At 38.3% G+C, this 10,184-nt stretch overlaps 1 pseudogene; it reads right to left on the bottom strand.

Annotated features, from left to right (window-relative positions):
• Positions 1-3,554: 3,554 nt before the first annotated feature.
• LOC122702508 lies at positions 3,555-4,481 on the bottom strand (annotated as a pseudogene).
• Between the last annotated feature and the right edge of the window lie 5,703 nt (positions 4,482-10,184).

Below are 10,184 nucleotides of genomic sequence, written 5' to 3'. Positions count from 1 at the left end.
AAGTTACTCAGAATTTATCTTTCATCCAGGATGACAAGGAACTGTGACAGACTGCACTATTACTTGTAGAAATATTTTATTTCATTTAACCGTGTCTCTGTTTTCTCCACGGAGTCTCTGATTATTCAGAAAACTGTTATTATTTACACTGTAGATTGTTTCAATGAAATTCAACAGTGCTCGCAAAGAATCAAACGTTCACCATGTTAGGATAATTTATGCAACAAAAAAAAAAAAAAAACAGCAAACCCTATGTTTACCTAGGAAGATAGCAACTAGCCATTCCCTAGGGAAATTTATTTTATTAACTACTTTTCCAACTAACTCCAAAATGGAAAATACCATTCAGTTGCTTAGTTCTTCTCATTCTGTCATGTTGGTGTGGCCAGACTAGATGACTTGAAATTGGGGGAGACATTATTATGTTTTATTTTCTTTATTTTATGCATTGTTTTAAGGCCAATGAAGGACCTACCCCAAATTTTATAGCATTTCTTAAAAGGGTATCATCTTTTTGCCCCAAGAGAGTTGAAGATGACTGTACATGTTATCCATTTCTAACTACTTGTATCATTAAATCTTAGAACTGAAATCTGTCCCAAACTGATTCTTGATCAATTAAGTACACCAGGATTTTTCCACTAAATTTAAAAATTATGTTGTTGTTCAGTTGCTCAGTCGTCTCCGACTCTTTCTGACCTGTGCATGCAAAGTCTCCCTCAATAATCCCCAGTTTCAGTTCACTCCAGTTCAGTCTCTCAGTCATGTCCGACTCTTTGTGACCCTGTGGACTGCAGCATGCCAGGCTTCCCTGTCCTTCACCATCTCCCAGAACTTGCTCAGACTCATGTCCATTGAGTCCATGATGGTATCCAACCATCTCATCCTCTGTGTAGAAACACTACTAAATCATATCACTGAATAAGGTCTGTAAGTTGTGATGAGATGATTGGATAGCATCACCGACTCAAAGGACATGAGTTTGAGTAGGCTCTGGGAGTTGGTGTTGGGCAGGGAAGACTGGCACGCTGCAGTCCATGGGTCACAAAGAATTGAACACGACTGAGAGACTGAACTGAACTGAAGATATAACAGTGATAGAAGAAAAATATTTTATAACTATTTTCAGACTATTTAAAGTTAAGAACGAAGTACCAGACCAGTTATTTTGCTTCAGCAAAGATGAATTTATCATGTATTTTTATACTTGTCATTGAAAGTTCTTTTTTCTTTTTAGTTAGTATTCAATGTATTCTGCCTTGGTGTTTGGTCTATACATAAAAAATTATCACTAATTCAGATATAGTGATTAAATATTTATCCAATTATTAAATTGGATAATACTACCTATTTTAATGATTTCCCAGGTGGCTCAGATGGTAAAGCATCTGACTACAATGTGGGAGACCCAGGTTCGATCCCTGGGTTGTGAAGATCCCCTGGAGAAGGAAATGACAACCCACTCCAGTACTTTTGCCTGGAAAATCCCATGGACAAAGGAGCATGGTAGGCTACAGTCCATGGGATCGCAAAGAGTCAGACATGACTGAGCAACTTCACTTTTCACTTCACCTATTTTAATACACAAAAATATGCTATGGCTGAGGACATTGTAATTAATAAACCAGGGTCATGTCATATGAAAGTCCTCTTGCATGAGTATTATACTCATATAAGAGATTTCACAACAGAGACAGTGACAGTTTAATAAAGTAGTTATAGTCATATTCAGTCCCTTCATGGATCACAGCCTTGTCTTGACAAAGCAATTTGCACAACTCAATGAAGCTATAAGCCATGCCTTGCAGGGCCACCAAAGATGGATGGATCATAGTGAAGAGTTCTGACAAAATATGGTCCACTGGAGGAAGAAATGGCAGCCCACTCCATATTCCTACAAGGGGAACCCCATGAATGGTATGAAAAGACAAAAAGATATGACACTGGATGAGCCCCCCGGTCAGAAGATATCCAATATACTACCGGGGAAGCATGGAGGGCAATTACTAATAGCTTCAGGAAGAATGAAGCGACTGGGTCAAAGCAGAAATGATACTCAATTGTGGATGTGTCTGGTGGTAAAAGTAAAGTCCGATGCTGTAAGTGAAAATATTGCATAGAAAACTGGAATTTTAGGCATATGGATCAAGGTAAATTGGATATGGTCAAACAGGAGATGCAAGATTGAACATAGACATCTTAGAAATCAGTGAACTAAAAGGGACTTGAGTTTAATAGAGATGGCCATTATATCTACTACTGTGGACAAGAATCCCTTAGAAGAAGTGGAGTCACCCTCAGAGTTAGCAAAAGAATAAGAGATGCAGTATTTGGGCAATCTCTAAAACAACAGAATCATCTCAGTTTTCTTCCAAGGCAACCCATTTGACATCAGTGTAGTGCAAGTATATGTCCCAACTACTGATGCTGAAGAAGCTGAAGCTGATTGGTTCTGTGAAGACCTACATGATCTTCTAGATCTAATACCAAAAAAAAAAGATGTCATTTTTATCATACGGGATTGGAATGCAAATGTAGAAAGTCAAGAGATATTCAGAATAACAGGCAAGTTTGGTCTTGGAGTAAAAAATGAAACAGGGCAAAGACTAACAGAATTTTGTCAAGAAAACACACTAGCTATAGCAAGCACCCTTTTAAATGACCCAAGAGATGACTCTACATATGGATATCACCATATGGTCAATATCACAATCAGATTGATTCACTGCAGAACTTGACTGCAGCCATGAAATTAAAAGGCAATTGCTCCCTGGAAGGAAAGCTATGACAGATCTACTGTATATTAAAAAGCAGAGATGGCACCTTGCAAGCAGATGTCCATATAGTCACAGCTATGGTGTTTCCAGTACTCATATACAGATGTGAGCTTTGGACCATAAAGAAGGCTGTGTCCCAAAGAATAATGCTTTTTAACTGTGGTATAGGAGAAAACTCTTGAGACTCCCTTGGGCTGCATGGAGATCAAACAAATCAATCGTACAGGAAATCAACACTAACTATTAATTGGAAGAACGGACACTGCAACTGAAGCTCCAATACTTTGGCAATCTCATAGAAAGGATCAATTCACTGGAAAAGACCCTGATGATGGGGAAGATTGAAGGCAAAAGGATAAAAGAGGCAGCAGAAGATAACATGGTTAGATAGAATCACTGATTCAATGGACATGAATCTGAGCAAAATCCAGGAGATAGTGGAGGACACAGGAGCCTGGCATTCATGAGGTGGCAAAGAGCAGACACAACTTAGTGATTGAACAACAAAAACAACATGGGCTTTCCTGGTGGCTCAACGGTAAAGAATCTGCCTGCCAACGCAGGAGAAACTAGTTTGATCCCCGGGTTGCAAATATCCTCTGGTAAAGGAAATGACAACCCTCTCCAGTATTCTTGCCTGGGAAATCCCATGGAGAGAGGAGTCTGACTGGTGACAGTCCATGGGGTTGCAGAGTCTGACATGAGTTAACAACTGAGTACTCACACATAACTCTCCCTATGTACATAAATCATCACTTTACTGGCATTTGGAACAACCTAAACTACTCTCCTCTTCAACAGATTCCTCATGGCTCTTTTCACCTCTGTGTTTCTCACTGTGTAAATGATAGGATTTAACATGGGAGTGAGGATTGCAGAGAACATAGTCACCCACTTGTCCACAGGATGAGTGGCCACAGGACGTGTGTAGGTGAACACAGAAGGCAGAAAAAAGAGCACCACTACTGTAAAGTGGGTGCCACGTGTAGAGAGGGTTTTGTGTCATCCTTCAGAGCCATGGGACTTCAGGGAGCTCAGGATGACTATGTAGGAACTGAGTAACATGAAAAAAATGAGCAAGCACATGCCCCCACTGTTAGCTGCCACCACAATCCCAGGTGTGTAGGTGTCACTGCAGGCAAGTTCCAACAGTGAGAAGAAATCACACATGAAGTGGTCAATGACACTGGGACCACAGAAGGTCAAGACCATCAAGAAAAGAATCTGCACGGTGGCATGTAGGATCCCCCCGATCCAGGCCACCACCACCAGGAGCGGGCAGAGCCCCTGTCGCATGATGGTCGTGTAGTACAGAGGTTTGCAGATGGCCACATAGCGGTCGTAGGCCATGACAGTGAGGACGATCACCTCCGATGCTGCCAGGAAGTGTTCTAAAAAGACCTGAGTCATGCATCCTCACCAGGAGATGATTCTCCTTTGGTGAAATAGGTCAACAATCAATTTGGGGATGGTAACAGATGTGAAGGAAGCATCTAATAAGGCCAAGTAAGTGAGAAGGAAGTACATGGGAGCAGAAAGTGTGGGGCTGAGGGAGATGGTGATGACAATGAGCAGGTTGGCCAGCACAGTGAAGAGGAAAGTGAACAGAAAGACAATGAAGAGTATTTTCTGCACATGTGGATTCTGTGTAAGTCCCAGGAGAACAAATTCAGTCACATTGTTGGGAGGCCTGAGGACATCCATTCAGTAAGCAACAGCTTCTTGGGATAAAGAATGATACTCATTAATCATGAAAGGCTTGTGATCTGACTTTCTTAGAACAAAATTGTCACTGAGCAACATGTCCTTGGAGCTTTTGCCCTGTACTCGTTTCAGTTCTTTTTTATTTTCACCATCATATTTTGCATCTCTTTAGACATCTTGTACCTGTCACTTGTAAAACATCAGTAGGGCCGCATTTGGTGTGTAATTTGCCAAGAAAACACTGGGCTGTCTAAGTGAGATTTGGATTCTCCTACGGGTTCCAACTCCTTTGGACTAAGTCACTTCAGTGCCCCATGCTTCCCAAGCCCTACTCTGTCTGTGAGGTAACAAATTGCAATTTTCAGAGGTATCTTGTAAGCTGATAAGTGCTATACACAGGCAAGAGTTATTCTCTCTTCCATGAGAATTTATATTCCAACCCTCAGGTCAAACTGTGGAAAGAAAAAAATAAGGTCAATAAATATCTATCATATGAAGGGAGTTTAGTGAGATGTTTGTAAGTCCTTGGAGACACATGCTCCCTAGTACCTACCAGGACACATAAGCTATTCATCACTTACCACAGTGTCTGGAATGTCTACACTGCCTGAAACCTAAAGGGTAATGAGTAAGGGCTTGGTATTAAATGGCCATTCTTGAAGGGTAAGCATATGTCTGCTTCCCCAAATCATAAACTCAGCAAGAATTCAAGTGTTCTTGCCCTTCAGCTTTGTTTATCTGTAATCTCTCTACTTTATAAGAAACAGATAAACATTTGAAAGGAAGCTACACTCCAGTATAACAGTTTCTGACACACTCCCTAGAGTAACCATGAAAGTATTTAACTGCTTCTATGAAAGTGTACATACTGGATCATTTTTCTTTAAAGATAGTGTGTTTGTTTATTGTTTTTTTTTAATTCTTCAAAATTCTGCTCCACATACAATTTAGCATTGCCATATTCTATAAATTTATAGCTTTAGAAGACTTGGATTAAAACATAAACTTTTGCATAGATATTCAACACATAAGGATCTATCAGGCATAGGAAATCCTTATTTTCAAAGCTCTAACAATAAAAATTACTACAATATTGTAAAGTAATTAGCCATCAACTAATAAAAATAAAGGAAAAAAACAATAAAAATTTAACAAGGAGAACAGAAAAAATACTCTGCTAGATAAATTAGAGTGATACCTAATACACTATACATATAAACATATATATCAATACACCAACTATCAAAACATGTATGTGATCCATTGCTTACTATTAACTCCTATTACAGATTCCTTCACCAAACAAATATTTATTGAACCCTTGCATATTAATACATGTTAATGTATGTTGCTCACATAAAATCATGAAAAGTGATGTTATTGAATTAATTTAATTCCTGAAATTGTATCATCAAGCAGCAGCAGCACATCTATCCATGTCATGCATGAGCTTCCCACTCCTTTATGTTTCTGCTGCATGCATTCTCATGCCTTCTTCTCCTGTCTTCCCACAGCAGCAGTCTCCCATCATTCCTGGTTACAGGATGTGTTACTAATACAATTTGGGGTTATAAATTTGTCAAAGAGAAGAAAAATAAATATAATTAAACATATTCCATACAGCATGTCTTTTCAAAGATAAACAGATAGAAACTTGCATACGTGGGAACACAATGCAGCAGCTTCACTGAACTCCCTTCTTCTTTAGTGGGATCTCCCAGCAGATCAAAGAAGAGATGGTATAAATAAAGTAAGAATCAAACACAGTTCATAGAAATGCTTTATAAACAACCATGAAACAAAATAAATTACTTTTTAAATTTTTCTTTGGCTCCATAATACTTTTTCTAGGAATAAAGGTTAATGTAAAATATTTTAAGAGAAACATCATTATGTACAAATATGTTCAACATAATCATTAACAGTTGTGGACAATTTAGAAAGGGTGTGAAATGTTCCACAGTGGAGAAAAGGATAATTAAAATATAGTAGATCCTTTTGAATAATTTGTAGTTTTTAACAAAGATGCTTTTAAAATTGTGCAATATCATTAAAAATTTATCAATTGTAATATTAAGTGAGGAAAATTTTGGGTGCATATTTTAATTGTATAGCTATTCTAATTTATATCATTGTAGCTAATTATATTATTAGCTCAACTAATTTAAATACATATCAATAAGAAAATATTCTAAAATATTTTTACTTCCAAATTGCTTAGTACTGTAGTCAATTCTACCTTTCTTGATGTTGTGTATGCTTAAGAAGCTTTTAAACCTCAGGTAAATTTGGATGAGGAGTGATTATATAATTTGAAACATACATTTATACCTGAGAATATATGATTATGTGATTTCAAAAAATAATCTCACCTATGAAAATGTCTGACCTAGTGCCATGGCCAGGCCCCAGGCAGCTGTTAGTTCCCCAGGAAAGAAGTAAAGTCATAAGATTAAAAATGTCAGCTATATCGGTGTCTCTTGATTGGACCTTTGGATAAGTCTTAAAAGCACTACCACATATCCTGTTTGTGGGCAAAGTCTATGAAGCTTCTTATGTGCGGCTAATTGGAACCCATGGGTATTTTTCCATCATTAGCAGGTCTTGCTAACAACCCAATTATTTCATAACAACATCAGAGAAGTACTTTTATAGTATTCTTTTTTAATTTTAAACTTCATCTTTAAGTCTATGTGAAAATAAAGTGGAAAGGGTTAGTTACTCAGTAATGTCCGACTCTTTGCGACCCCTTAAACTGTAGCCAATCAGATTCCCCTATCCATGGGATTCTCCAGGCAAGAGTACTAGAGCAGGTTGCCATTTCCTACTCCAGAGGATCTTCCTAACATAAGAACTGATCCCAGGTCTCCTGCATTTGGGCATATTCTTTAAAACATAGCAACAAAAGAAAAACATAGCAACAAGTTGAACACTTATGGACTTGGATATTTGATAGCAAATGAGCTTAAATACAGAGTCTGAGTATTTGATACTTATAAATTAAATGTTTCAATACATTGCTATCAGATTTTTAAATATGTATTATATTATTTTATTTTGGAAAGATGTGGTGTTAGATAGCATCACCTACTCAATGAACATAAATCTGAGCAATCTCCCAGAGACAGTGAAAGACAGGGAAGCCTGGCATGCTGTAGGCAATGGAGTCGCAACGGGTCAGACACAGCTTAGTGACTGAACAACAATTTTATTTTAACTGATCTACCATTCATGGCAACCCACTCCAGTACTCTTGCTGGAAAATCCTATGGACGGAGAGTGTGGTAGGCTCCATGGGGTCGCAAGGAGTCGGACACAACTGAGCGACTTCACTTCACCATTCATGATAGGCTTCTCTGCTGGCTCAGCAGTAAGAAATCTGTCTGCCAGTGCAGGAGACGTGTTCAGTCCTTGGGTTAGGACGATCCCCTGAAAAGGAAATGGCAACCCTTTCCAGTATCTTTGCCTAGGAAATCACATGGACAGAGGAACCTGGAGAGTCCATGAGACAGCAAAGAATAGGACACTACTAAACAACATTAACGACTGTTCATAGTAGCCATAATTTCTAAATATTGCATTTGGTTATATGTTAAGTGATAATTATGAACCTCATTATAAATTTAGTGCTTCATACCAGATAAATGTTATGGTACTTCTTCAAAGTAGTTGTTTCTTCTGTCAATTGCAGAAATAGATGAACACGATAATGATGAAAATAAATCTATCTTTCAATTATATTCAGAGATGGTAAAATGCATTTTTCATTTAAAAGTAATCTTATAATAGCCATATAAGGTATTAAAAGTAGGAAATAATATTCAGAATTTATATTTAAAAACATAAGAAAGGAAATAGGAACACATCTACCATGCAAAAATAAGAAACCAGACCAGTAAACCCTGGGACAGGACAATTATCTTTAAATTATGTTTTTATGACTAAAGTATCGTGATACTCTTATATTGCCACCAACTGTGAGGCACATTATAATTATCTAGTAAAAGAGATAAAACTGACATTAAAATGTTTGGTAGCAAAATTCAATTCAATTCAGGAATACTTTTATTTATTTATTTATTCTATTTTTTTTTCATTTATTTTTATTAGTTGGAGGCTAATTACTTTACAAAGACAGGCAACCGTCCGAGAGAGATACCCCACGTCCAAGGTATGGAACAGCGGCTGTGCTTTGCTGGAGCAGCTGTAAAGAGATACCCCACATCCAAGGTAAGAGAAACCCCGGTAAGACAGTCAGCCAAGAGAGGGCGTCAGAGGACAGACAGACTGAAATCACAATCACAGAAAACTAACCAATCTAATCACATGGACCACAGCCTTGTCTAACTCAATGAAACTAAGCCATGCAGTGTAGGGCCACCCAAGATAGATGGGTCATGGTGGAGAGTTCAGACAAAATGTGGTCCACTGGAGAAAGGAATGACAAACCACTTCAGTATTCTTGCCTTGAGAACCCCATGAACAGTATGAAAAGGCAAAAAGATAGGACACTGAAACATGAAATCCCCAGCTCGGTAGGTGCCCAATATGCTACTGGAGATCAGTGGAGAAATAACTCCAGAAAGAATGAAGGGATGGAGCCAAAGCAAAAACAATACCCAGTTGGGGATGGGACTGGTGATGGAAGCAAGGTCCGATGCTGTACAGAGCAATATTGCATAGGAACCTAAAGTGTTAAGTCCATGAATCAAGGCAAATTGGAAGTGATCAAATAGGAGATGGCAAGAGTGAACGTTGACATTTTAGGAATCAGCGAACTAAAATGGACTGGAATGGGTGAATTTGACTCAGATGACCATTATATCTACTACTGTGCACAAGAATCCCTTAGAAGAAAGGGAACAGACATCATAGTCAACAAGAGTCTGAAATGCAGTATTTGGATGCAATCTAAACAATGACAGAATGATCTCTGTTCATTTCCAACATAAACGATTCAATATCATGGTAATCCAAGTGTATGCTCCGACCAGTAATGCTGAAGAATCTGAAGTTGAATGATTCTATGAAGACCTACAAGACCTTCTAGAACTAACACCCAAAAAAGGTGTCTTTTTCATTACAGGGGACTGGAAAGGAAAAGAAGGAAGTCAAGAAAAATCTTGAATAACAGGCAAATTTGGCCTTGGAGTACAAAATGAAGCATGGCAAAGGCTTATAGAATTTTGCCAAGAGAATGCACTGGTCATAGCAAACACCCTCTTCCCACGTCATAAGAGAAGACTCTACACATGGACATCACCAGGTGTCCAACACCGAAATCAGATTGATTATACGCTTTCCAGCCAAAGATGGAGAAGCTCTATACAGTCAGCAAAAACAAGACCAGGAGCTGACTGTGGCTCAGATAATGAACTCTTTATTGCCAAATTCAGACTTAAATTGAAGAAGGTAGGGAAAACCACCATACCAATCAGGTATGAGCTAAATCAAATCCCTTATGACAATACAGTGGAAGTGAGAAATAGGTTTAAAGGACTAGATCTGATAGACAGAGTGCCTGAAGAACTATGGATGGGGGTTCATGACATTGTACAGGAGACAGGGATCAAGACCATCCCCAAGGAAAAGAAATGCAAAAAGCAAAATGGCTCTCTGAGGAGGCCTTACAATAGCTGTGAAAAGAAGAAAAGTGAAAAGCAAAAGAGAAAAGGAAAGATATTCCCATTTGAGTGCAAAGTT

The sequence above is a fragment of the Cervus elaphus genome, chromosome 11, assembly GCF_910594005.1.
Source record: "Cervus elaphus chromosome 11, mCerEla1.1, whole genome shotgun sequence".
Taxonomy (NCBI): domain Eukaryota; kingdom Metazoa; phylum Chordata; class Mammalia; order Artiodactyla; family Cervidae; genus Cervus; species Cervus elaphus.
This window is presented reverse-complemented; position numbering and strand designations above follow the sequence as displayed.